At 37.3% G+C, this 12,655-nt stretch overlaps 1 long non-coding RNA gene across 1 annotated transcript; it reads left to right on the plus strand.

The window, feature by feature from the left end:
• Window positions 1-6: 6 nt before the first annotated feature.
• Window positions 7-2,079, plus strand: LOC124889504. Its single transcript, XR_007048548.1, has 2 exons — window positions 7-1,725; window positions 1,831-2,079. It is a non-coding gene; the product is annotated as an uncharacterized LOC124889504 (long non-coding RNA).
• Window positions 2,080-12,655: the final 10,576 nt, after the last annotated feature.

Raw genomic sequence — 12,655 nt, forward strand, 5'->3', positions numbered from 1 at the left:
TAAAGGTGGTGTATATATTCCATCGCATAGAAATATAAATTATCACAATTGCTATTAAACTAAAGAATTATAATTGATTGAAGAAATACATAAATGGTCAAGTAAACTATTGAAGTACTTGAATATTGAAAAAGGGGGATTCAAAGTTGATATATATATTGGTTTAACTTCAACTCTTTAAATTGTTTTTATGTTTATTATTAAAGGGAAAAAGTTTAGTTCATCAAGTGCCTCTAATTCTTCTATAATTGACTCAAATAACCCACTGTATATGCATCCCTCTGATAATCCTAGAGCTGCATTGGTACCCATTCCTTTTGTCGGCATTGGTTATCACTCATGGAGGAGAAGCATTTTTTTTCTCATTATCAGTGAAAAATCTCATTATCAGTGAAAAATAAATTGGGATTCATCACTGGAGAGTGCGCAAAACCTAATCTTGATCACCCTATATACAGGTTATGGGTGCGATGTGAAGATATTGTTACTTCATGGATTTTGACTTTTTTGTCGAGGAAAATTACATATAGTGTTGAATATGTTATAGACTCTGAGAAACTTTGACTATAATTAGAAGTAGATATGAGCAGGCTAATGGTGCGAAATTATACCAAATACAAAAGGAAATTAATGATGTGTCTCAAGGATCTCTTGACATTACTGGTTATTACACAAAACTGAAGAAACTTTGGGAGGAACTTAGTACTCTAGTTTAAAGGCTCTATGTACCTGTAATTGTATTTGTGGAACCAAGGCTAATATTCACAAAGCAGAGCAAGATAGGAGGTTAATTTAGTTTTTGATGGATTTAAATGAGGTGTATACAGTGATACGTGGTAGCATATTAATGATGAATCACTTGCCCTCCATGGCAGAAACTTTTTCCCTTCTAGTGCAAGATGAGCAACAAAGGGAAATCACGTCATTTAGTCATCTCAGCATCGAGGCCACTGCTTTACATACTCGCAGCAGTAGGTCTCCATCTTACAAGACTAGCTACTCCATATCCAATTAATCTGGTCCTATTCCATACAAATAAAATTCTATGACTATTGCAAGAGGACTAGTCATTTCAAGGAAAAATATTTCCTGCTCTATGGTTTTTCTTCTGGATCCAGCAACACTGCACAAGCTCAGCAATAAAATTCCAATCAAAACTTCAATAGACAACAATATCTTATTCAGAGGAACAACAATTTTCATAACTCCAAACCAAGACACAGTAATTCTCGAGGATCTTCCAACTTCAATAGGTACAATAGAGGAAATAATAATAGAACAGTAGCAAATGCTCACTGTGCAGTGAAATTAGGAACTGGTGTGGGGATTCGAGATGTACATGCACCCGAGAAATTGTATAATTTGAATCTCACTAAGGATCAATACGGTAGAATTCAAGATGTGTTGAAGACCTTCCAGCACGAGCATATTAATGACAGTTCTGGCCATTCTGCACTTGTCAGTGGCACAATTGATTTTGCAGTTACTTTAGTCTGTACCTCCTCTATTGATTTTGGTAAATTGTCTTATGAATGTTTCCAAAACAAATCTGACTTATAGATATTTAATTCAGGATCCTCGAAGCACATGACCTTTAATATTCCACCCCTGCATAACATTGTCACTCTTCCTTACCTTCTATTGGTAATGTTGCCAAATAGATATAAAGTCAAGGTAACTCAAGTTGGTACTGTGGCACTAGGACCTCTAATTATCTTGGAAAAGGTATTGTTTGTACCATTCTTCCAATATAATTTGATATCCATTCACACTATGACACTTCATTCAGGTTACACTGCCAACTTTAACAAGGACTTTTGTTTCCTGCAGGCCCTTCAATGAAGAGGCCTCTAGTGATTGGTAGGGCTGAAGTTGGTCTCTATTTCTTGTGTCCCAGGTGTCTGCATACTTCTCATTCAAATCCTACATCAACTGCTTGTTCTAGTTTGTCTTTGTGTTGTCATTGTAACAAATAATATTCCTCTTCTACTCTAGCTACTGATTTACTTTTACAAAAACAGCACTGTACTTTGTTTTCAACTAAGCAGACATCTTATTTAGATAAACCTGCTTCTACTATAAATGTTTCATGTGTTCACGCCTCCTCCAATTTGAATGTTTTCACTAAGAACAATGTGAATGTTTTGTGGCATAATATATTAGGACATGTCCCTTTTATCAAAATAAAGATTATTTCAAGCATTCCAGTCACCTTCTCATCAAAACAACCTTTCATGTGTTCTGTGTGTCCCATGTCCAGGCAAGAAAGGTTGCCCTTCAAGCAAAGAACTACTTTGACCTCACATGTTTTTGAACTAGTACATGTGTCACGACTCGATTAGAGGCCCTGGCCATGATGAGCATCCCGAACTACAAAGGCCGGGGCACCCCTTTCTATCTAGCAATCATGCACAATGCTCATACAATAAGAAGAAAATGCGAAAAGATCATAATACGGAATCATGGTCGACATTATAATCAAACTAACCCATTTCAAATGAAATTCATAACTCTCCAACAACATCTAACATTTAGTCTATGAAATCTCTAAACACATCAAAACCAACATCTTGTCTAAACTAGGACAAGGCCACTAGTCGGGCCTAAAACAAAAATGAAATAACAATGTTCTAAAACATAGGTCTTCTAAAATAAGGGAGACTCACCAACTACACACTTCTGTTTAACAAATCTACGGCTTAGCGGGACCCCTTGACTGAGCCTCAGACCCTGAAATATAGGGGGTCAATATAATTGTACTGGTATGTAGAGCAATCTAAAATAAAGTATTTTTATACAACATACGTGAGAAAAGTTTGTAAACAATTTATATATGATATATGAAAAACACATGGGCATATTTAAAAGACTTTGAATAATAATCTGAAATTCATGACTCACTCTTTATCTTAATTCTGAGCTAGGTGGTTGTAACGCCCCAAAAATGGGTCCCGAGATGTCACATGGTGCTTAGGATTATAAGTGACCCCAAGCTAACCCTTCTACTAGCATAACTCATAAGCAACTGAATAAAAATAGCTAAATCTGTACAAAATCAGTGGAAGATAATTCTTTTCTGAAATATATTCAATAAAAAACTGAATTCACATGATTACAACTCTACTTTCACAAAGAAAACTGAAATTGAATACATTAACTCTACTGTCTGTCTATGAAGCCTCTACTAATATTGACTATAGATAGCTGGAAAGCTACTCCAACTATCACTAATCAATACATATTAATGAGAAAGTAAAGAATATAAATAAGTATAACTTAAGTCCTCGAAGTAGGAGGACTCATCATCTTAGGCTGGAATTTGTAACTGTCTGAGTTTGAATGTGTATATTGAAACTTGTACCTACATTATGAGACAATGTAGCACATAGAAATATATATATGGATCAGTAATTTGAGGATGTACTGAGTATATGGGGGTGAATGCATAAGTAAAAATATATCTCATAGTCGTCATTTATAAAACAATGCATGCTAAATGTACATGACTCACATAAACTGGAATATCTGAAATACCGAAATAAGTAGCCATAAGAATCAAAACATGCTTTACAAATATCGTGACCCACAATATTTGGTTCTAAAATCTGTATTCTCTTCTTGTTCTTGTAATCTTGTAAACTAAAAGAAATCTGAAATTTCTTTCTGCATAAGAAATACTTTTTCTCAATTCATATAGGCTAAGTGAAAAAGGAGCTCACCTTTGTGCCTGAAAACTAAACTTGTAACTCTGTAACTGAAAATCTCAAGTAATTCAATATCTGAAAAAGTTTTGTGATCCTTTACACTCAATTTCTAAAATCATTAGGGAAAAAACTTATATTAAGAAATATACTCAAAAGTTGTTATTTACTTTTACTATCAGAGAGGTTCTCTTAACCGACATGAACCATGTGAGCTGACATGGAGTCCAACGTCTTGCCCACGTTGGGGAAAGATGTTCTACCCTTTCCATCAGAATGGAACCTTAACTTTAGTGATCACTATCTCGGCCTCAGGCCCACAAATCTCAATCCTGCATTGGCACATAGTTTTGGGGTATGAGACCTTGGATTCATACCTAACTCGGTGCTAAATACTACTCCCCTACTTAGGCTCAAAACTTTAGGAAATCCACCTTAAAATAACTCAAGAGTCTATAATAAAGACCAAATTATGCTTCTCTTATCTTAGCTTTTGAAAGTACTTATCAAAACTTATCAACAAAACTTAAGATCATAATCTCCTTATACACTCATCACATGTACTTAGGACTCAAAATATAAAGCTTTAATGCATCGAAATTATATTTAAACATCATGCTCAACCATTATCTTAAAAATCTTACAATCATCTCAATCAAGATATTGGAAAAATAAGTCATAATATGAATATCATCATTTCAACATCTCAAAATTCATGCTTGATAACAAAACATTCATAATCATCTTAAAATTTGGAAAATTCAGAAATAGGCATGGAAATATTAACAAAATAATGTAATTCAACCTTTAATCCATAGGAAATCTCAAAATCTTGCAAACAATAATAATGGGTATAAACCCTAACTTCAATTTCATGAAAAATCTCATAATTTGCAGAAATTTTTATTTAAAATAAGCCTTTGGGCACAAGGGTGAAAGAGTTAACCTTGTTCAAACCCCACATACCTTGGATTATGAATTTAGATGAACAAGTTTGCTTGAGACTCTCTTTCGTACTCTTGAGTGAGGGTTCTTGAAGCTTTTGACTTGGGAACCATGAATCTTAATTCAATTCGTAAAGTATATGGTGAAACCTTGAAGAAAGAATTGGGTCTTTCTCTTGAGGGTTAATCATAAGAGAAAACCCTAGTTCTTGATGCTTTGGATCAGTTTGAAGTTATATGTTCCGTTTTGATATATCTCGGTGTTAAAAGAGGTGGAAAAGCTCAAAAATTCCTTTTAAAACGGCTTTAAATTTGTTGAACGGGATCTACGACGGCTCATGTGATGGTCCGTCGCTGGCCCGATGGTCCGTCAGCCTGATCGTCGCACTTGGATCGGAATAGGTACTCACTGCCTTAGCTGTGATGGCTTGGGCGATGGTCTGTCCCTAGCTAATGGTCCGTCAGCCTGACCGTCGCACTTGGCCAGTGAAAGGGAATATTTCCTTGGTTGCGACGGCTTGAGAGACGGTTCGTCGCAAGCTCGATGGTCCATCAACCTTCCCGTTGCACCTAGGTAGTTCTGATAACTCTTAGAAAAATGGCCATAACTTCTCATCCCAATATCGGTTTTGGACAAAATTGGTATCATTGGATAGCTAATTCAATTCCCCATATGAGAAAAAATCAAAATTAGGAAAAATCTATCTGATTTAAACATTATTCACATTGGAAATCATCTCTTAATCTTCTAAAGGCTAAATTTCGCTTAAAGAAAGTTCTAGGTATTACAGTGGTATACCCTACAACTCTACAATCCCATGGGCTATATGGAATCTACCCTTAACTCGGCAGCCAAGCCCTCAATCCAATTTTACTGCAAGGGTTGGAGTCTCTATCTCTGATACACCAAAGGGCACTAGGCCAACGTACGGTCATACTTGGGGACATAATAAACTCGTATTGGCAAAATATTATTTTGGGCTAGGAGTTATCTAAACTCAAGCCTTTTCGGGAAACCACCTAACTCTCTTTAAGCTCATTTTTAGCTCTTTAAGACATGCATTCTCTGAAATCAAAATCTGAAACTCTTACTCTGTTATGGCATTCAATTAAATGGTATCGTCATACCAATAACTTGCAAGTCATATCTATGAGCCATAAAATATCAGGGGATAGTATCTTCATTCTAAACATAAAGATTGGATCACCATATCATTCAAACAGTTCAAGAGAATTCGTACTTCAAAATATATGTCAAATTATGTAAAGAATCTCTCTTTTCAATATTTCAACAAACATGTGGTGGTCATGTATTTTTGACAAACCATGCAATTCTTTCATTATATATCCTCAACATTTGTCAACATGTAAAACCTCTCACTCTTCAATTCATAATCAAAACCAAGTCTTATGCAATAGTAAAGACGTTTGTAATATGCTTCTCAATATGGATTTGAACAATTCATAACATATGAACACAAGGAGATTTAAAACAAGAGAGGGATTATGATTTTTCGTGCTCTCAATTCAAGTTTGAAACATCAAACCCCATGCATACATATATGTATGAACAAACATCAAGTTTATGGGGAAGGCCTCAAGACCAAAACTTAACTATCAAGAAAGATTCACAATGCATAATTGTAGTTGAAATTTCAATACCCTTTCGTAAATCCATGATTTCTAAACATTTAAACATGATTAAGATAATTTCACCATGCCTATGCAGTTTAGGAAAACCCCACGTACCTTAGATTACAGGTTTTTAAAGAGTAGAACTCGAATCTTGATTCGTTCTTAAAAAATCTTGGACTTAAGGAGTGATATTCTTGATTTCTTATTCTTGTAGGAAACCCTAGTTTGATCTTATTTTGAGAGTGAAGAGGAAGTTTTTGATATTGTATAACTGATAATGATTGACTAATAGCGCTTATGGGGTGATTTAATTCATGTGAATGCTTTTTGGAATGAGGGAAAGACCAAAAAACCCCTAAGGAACCCAAAAAAGTCACATAATTGCATCAGTTGACGACCAGGGTTGATGGGCCGTCACTCAGGTGATTGGCCGTCACCCAGGTCATCACTTTTGGGGTGGTTTTTACCATTCACTGCCTTAGGCTGATGACTAGGTCTGACGGCCTGTCACCCAGTTGATAGGTCGTCAGCCTCGCCGTCATATTTTGGCACACAAACACTTCGAAGTAAAATGAGCATAACTTTCTACTCTAATATCGGATTAAGGTAAAACTAGTTGAGAGGAAAAAGACTCAAAGAACTTTCATTTCATATATAGTAGGCCTCCTAATTTGATATATACAAAAAGTTATGTTTGATGGAAATTGACCAAACTTTAGAGGCTCACTAAAACTCAATCTATAGGAAGGCTTTCAACTCTCCTTTGAGTTAAGGGACCTCTATGATCTCAATTCAAGCCCAACTAGATTCTCACACTACATAATTGATTAAAACACTAAATTTTCATGGGATTTATTGACTTTTTGAACTATTATGCATCGGAATGACGGTTTACATTTTAGCCCAAAATGCGGGTTGTTATATTATCCCCTCTTGGGATTATTCATCCCCGAATGATGACTCGGGACACAACAAGCACTATTTCAAGAATTAAATGGAATAAAAGAGTAGAATAGGATTTGTACCTTCTAAATCATCATCCATGGCTTCGAAAAGGTTTGGGTACCTCTCACGCATATCATCTTCTGACTCCCAAGTAGCTTCCTCAGCTTTTTGATTCCTTCACATCACCTTAACCGAAGCTATTTCCTTGCTTCTCAACTTCCGAACTTGGCCATTCAAAATGGCAATGGGTTCTTCTTCATACGACAAGAATTCTTTCACATTGATCTCCTCTACAGGCAACACTAGGGAATGATCTTTAATGCACTTCTTCAACATAGAAACATGGAATACTGGATGAACAGAAGCCAGACTTGTGGGCAAATCTAACTCACAGGCAACCCCACCAATCCTCTTTAAAATCTGATACGGTCCTATGTAACGAGGACTAAGATTTTCTTTCCTTCCAAAATGCATGACTCCCTTTATAGGGGAGACTTCGAGAAACACCCAATCACCAACCTCAAATTGTAAATCCCTTCTCCTAACATTGATATTGGATTTCTGATGACTCTGAGCTATCTTAAGTTGCTCTCTAATGATCTTCACCTTCTCCATTGCCTGATGAACAAAATCAGGCCCGAATAATTGGGTTTTACCTACTTCATACCACCCAATTATTGATCTACATCTTCTCCCATAAAGTGCTTCAAAAGGAGACGTGTGAATACTGGCATGGTAAGTATTATTATAGGCGAACTCTATCAATGGAAAATGATCTACCCAACTACCTTTGAAGTCAATTATACAGGCTCTCAACATATCCTCAAGGGTCTGAATGGCGCGTTCAGCTTGCTTATCAGTCTAAGGGTGGAAGGCAGTGCTCAAGTTCACTTGGGTACCTAAACCTCTCTGGAAATACCACCAACTGTGAAGAGAATTGCGTACCTCAATTAGATTAATGGATATCAATGCCCTACACAGACGAACTATTTTCTCTATGTACAGCTTGGTATAATATCTCCCAATTAGTCAATTCTCACAAGAAGAAAGTGAGATGACTTGGTCATCCGATCTATGATCACCCAAATTGAATCATATTAGTTTTGGGAACTTGGAAGCCCCATGATGAAATCCATATTAATCATCTCCCACTTCCATATAGGCAAAGCTATCTCTTGAGAAGTTCCACCTGGTCTCAAATGTTCCACTTTGACTTGTTAACAATTCAAACACGTAGAAACAAAAGCAGGAACATCGCGTTTCATATTGTTCCACCAATAAATTGTCTTAAGATCATGATACTTTTTTTAGAGCCTGGGTGAACAACATATCTCTAAGTGTGAGCCTCGCCAAGAATTCTTTCCCGTAATCTATCCATATTTAGCACACACATCCTACCTTGATACCTTAAATCCCATCACCTCTAATTTCAAAAGCCATCACCTTCTGTTGCCCAACATCTTTCTTAATCTGCATCAAGATGGGGTCTTTAACCTATTTTTCCTTAACTTCAGAACATAGGGTAAATTTAGCTATCTCATGAACAATTAATCCTCCATCTTTGGAATCCAAAAGTCGAACCCCTAGATTTTTAAGCTGGTGAATATCTTTCACCATCTCTCTTTTCCCTTTCTCAATATATGAAAGACTGCCCATTGATAACCTGCTAAGGGCATCGACTACTATATTTTCCTTGCCTGGATGATAGTGCAGGCTCATATCATAGTCCTTCAACAATTTAAACCACCACCTATGCCTGAGATTAAGTTCTTTCTATGAGAAAACATACAGCAAATTTTTGTGGTCAGTAAATATATCAACATGTACACCATACAAATAATGGTGCCATATCTTAAATGCGAACACAACTGCTGCCAACTCCAAGTCATGGGTGGGGTAATTTCGCTCATGCACCTTTAACTGCCTAGATGCATAAGCTACCACCTTACCATGCTACATAAGTACACATCCAAGTCCCACCCGGGATGTATCACAGTACATAACAAAATCCTCTGTACCTTCGAGAAGGGTCAATACAGGTGCAGTAGTCAACTTGTCCTTCAATTTCTCAAAGCTATTCTCACAAGAGTCAGACCACACAAATTTCACCTTTTTTGTGTCAACCTGGTAAGTGGAGCATCTATAGAAGAAAAATTTTCTACGAACCTTCTGTTATACCCTGCCAAACCCAAGAAGCTCTGAATGTCGATTGGAGTCGTAGGTTTAGGCTATTTCCTTATTACCTCAATCTTTTGGGGATAAATCTTAATTATCTCACTAGACATAATATGCCCCAAGAAATTAATAGCACTAAGCCAGAATTCACACATGGAAAATTTTTCATACAATTTATGATCTTTTAGGGTCTGAAGAAATTTGGAGATGACTGTCATGATTTTCCTCATTCTTGGAGTGAAATAAGATGTCGTTGATGAAAACTATGATGAACAGGTCTAGAAATTGATGGAACACCCTATTCATAAGGTCTATGAAAGCACCAGGGGCATTAGTTAGTTCGAAGGTCATAACTAAGAACTCATAATGGCTATATCAGGTTTGAAAAGTTGTTTTGGGAATATCAGCCTCCCTAACCTTCAACTAATGATACCCCAAATGAAGGTCTATTTTTGAGAAATACTTAGTACTCTAAAGAGTACAGGTACACCCCAGGGAGAAACACTAGGACAGATAAAGCCCTTGTTAAGAAAATCTTTTAACTGTTCTTTCAACTCTTTCAATTCTGCAGGAGCCATTCTATATGGCGGGATAGAAATAGAATGAGTTTCTGGTAATAAGTCAATGCCAAAATCTATCTCCCTATTAGGTGGAATCCCTGGACGATCATTAGGAAAAACTTTCAGAAATACATTAATTACAGGATAGACTGGAGAAAACTTTCAGTATTTGAATCCTTTACCCCAAATATGATGATACAAATAACCCTTAGATATAAGTTTGCGGGCTTTGAGATAAGAGATGAACTTCCCTTTAGGCGCTAAAGAATCCCTCTCATTCTATCACTGGCTCATTTAGAAAGGAGAAAGTGACCTTTCAGGCTCTACAATCTAGGGTGGCATATCACGAATAAAGCCAATCCATTCCCAAAATAGCATCAAAGTCAATCATATCAAGATCTGCAAGATCTACCACAGTATCATGATTATATATAGACAAAATAAAATTTTTATACACCCTCCTAGCCACAACAGAGTCACCAACAAAAGTAGATACAAAGAAGGGTTCTAGAATATTTTTGGGTTCAAAGCCAAAACTGACTACCACATACGGGGTTACATAAGACAAAGTAGACCCAGGATCATATAACAATACACATTGTGGGAGAAGATATGTAACATACCCATGACCACATTTGCTGACACCTCTGCATCCTGTCCATTAGTCAGAGCATATAACCAATTGTGTCCGCTCCCGAGCTGAACTAGTACCCTTAGGAGGTGGTAGCACTAATGAATTAACTTGGGACTTGGAACCTCCAGCACTATCTCTTGTAGTCGGGCAATCCCTTTAGATATGGCCTGGCTATCCATAAGCGTAACACACCATCATGACAAATTGACATCTTCCTGGGTGGTTCTTTTGGCACGAGCTGCACGGAGGGTACTGTTATAACAGTCAAGCCACACTCCCCTGGGATTGAGGACCCTATACTCCCGATCCATGGTTGGGTTAAAAATTCTAAAACTACCGATATACTGGAGGTCTGGGCGCTAGAGCGCTAGCTGAAGACTGCGTTTTACCCTAAACGTTTTTCTTCGGCCATTTGTTACCCCAATTACCATTTTGTTACTGACTGTTGTTCTGGTCTACAGATCTGGCCCTCTTAGTCTGCCTGTCTTTCTTTCGTACTTCAGCAACCCTCTTCTTCTGTTCCTCAACCTATTGCCCGTGAATAGATAATCTGGAGAAACCCATATCTCTGTTCAGCATTTCCCCTTTGCATTCCAACACCAAATCATCCGAGAGACCAGATGCAAACTTCTTTATGTGGGCTCTCATGTTACCTGCCAATTCTGGGGCATAGCGGGATAATTGATTGAACTTCAAGGTGTACTCCTTAACACTCATCTTCCCTTGCTTCAAGTTCATAAGCTCTTCACCCTTGGATTCACTCAATTCCTGGGGAAAGAATTAGTCCAGAAAAGCCTTCATGAAATCGCTCTACATAGAAGGCTCAACATTACTACCCTTTGAATCCTCCCACTCATTATACCATTAATTTGCCATATTCTTTAGTTGATAGGCTTTTAACTCTACACCTTCAACCTCATTCATATGCATCACTTTGAAAATCTTCTCCAACTCATCAGTGAACCCTTGGGGGTTATCCTCCACCTTCATGCCAGTGAATATGGGGGGTTTAAGTCTCATGAATGGACCAACTCGGGTAATCTTAGATGAACCATATACAGAACCCACATCTTCAGACCAATGAATCTGAGAGGCTACCAGCTATGCAATCATATGAATAGACTATCTGAACTCAGCATTTAAAAACTCTCTCTGAGGAGGCAGGGGACGGTTAATATTGGTTCGTGGAGCCTGAGGTGGACTGGTCAAAACTGGGGGAACTCCTGGGGTAGGAATAAACTCTGGGGTACGAGCTCTATTAAGGGTTCGCATCCCATAAGTGGGACAAACATCTTCAGCCTGAGCACGTTATTCATTGATTCTATGAGGAGGAATGGTAACTTTCTATAACACAAGATATCATTGATTAGAGGACATACAGACTCTATATCACAAACTAAATCATGAAACAAGAGAGACATTCCTATATGCCTTGTAGGTTTCCAATTATAAGTGTGGCGCGCTACACACCCATAAACAGGACTCAACTCGATGTAATTTTGTAGACATCCTAGGACCATAAACCATGCTCTGATACCAAGTTTTTCACAACCCGGGCAGAGGCCCTAGCCGTGATGGGTATCCCGAACTATAAAGGCCCGAGTGCCCCTGTCTATTTGGCAATCATCCACAATACTCATACAATAAGAAGAAAAAGTAGAAATATTATAATACAGAATCATGGTCGACATTATAATCAAATTGACCCATTTTAAATGAAATTCATAACTCTTTAAGAACATCTAATATTCAGTCTACGAAATCTCTAAATACATCAAAACCAACATCTTGTCTAAACTGGGAAAAGGCCCCTAGTCAAACCCAAAACAAAAATGAAATAACAATGTTCTAAAAAAAATAGGCCTTCTAAAATAAAGGAGGCTCACCAACGGGACACTTCTGTCTGGCAAATCTATGGCTTAGCGGGACCCCTTGACTGAGCCTCAGACCCTGAAATATAGGGGTTAATACAATTGTACTGGTATGCAGAGCAATCCAAAATAAAGTATTTTTATACAATATATGTAAGAGCAGTTTGTAAATAATTTATATATGATATAT

Source organism: Capsicum annuum, chromosome 12, assembly GCF_002878395.1.
Source record: "Capsicum annuum cultivar UCD-10X-F1 chromosome 12, UCD10Xv1.1, whole genome shotgun sequence".
Lineage (NCBI taxonomy): Eukaryota > Viridiplantae > Streptophyta > Magnoliopsida > Solanales > Solanaceae > Capsicum > Capsicum annuum.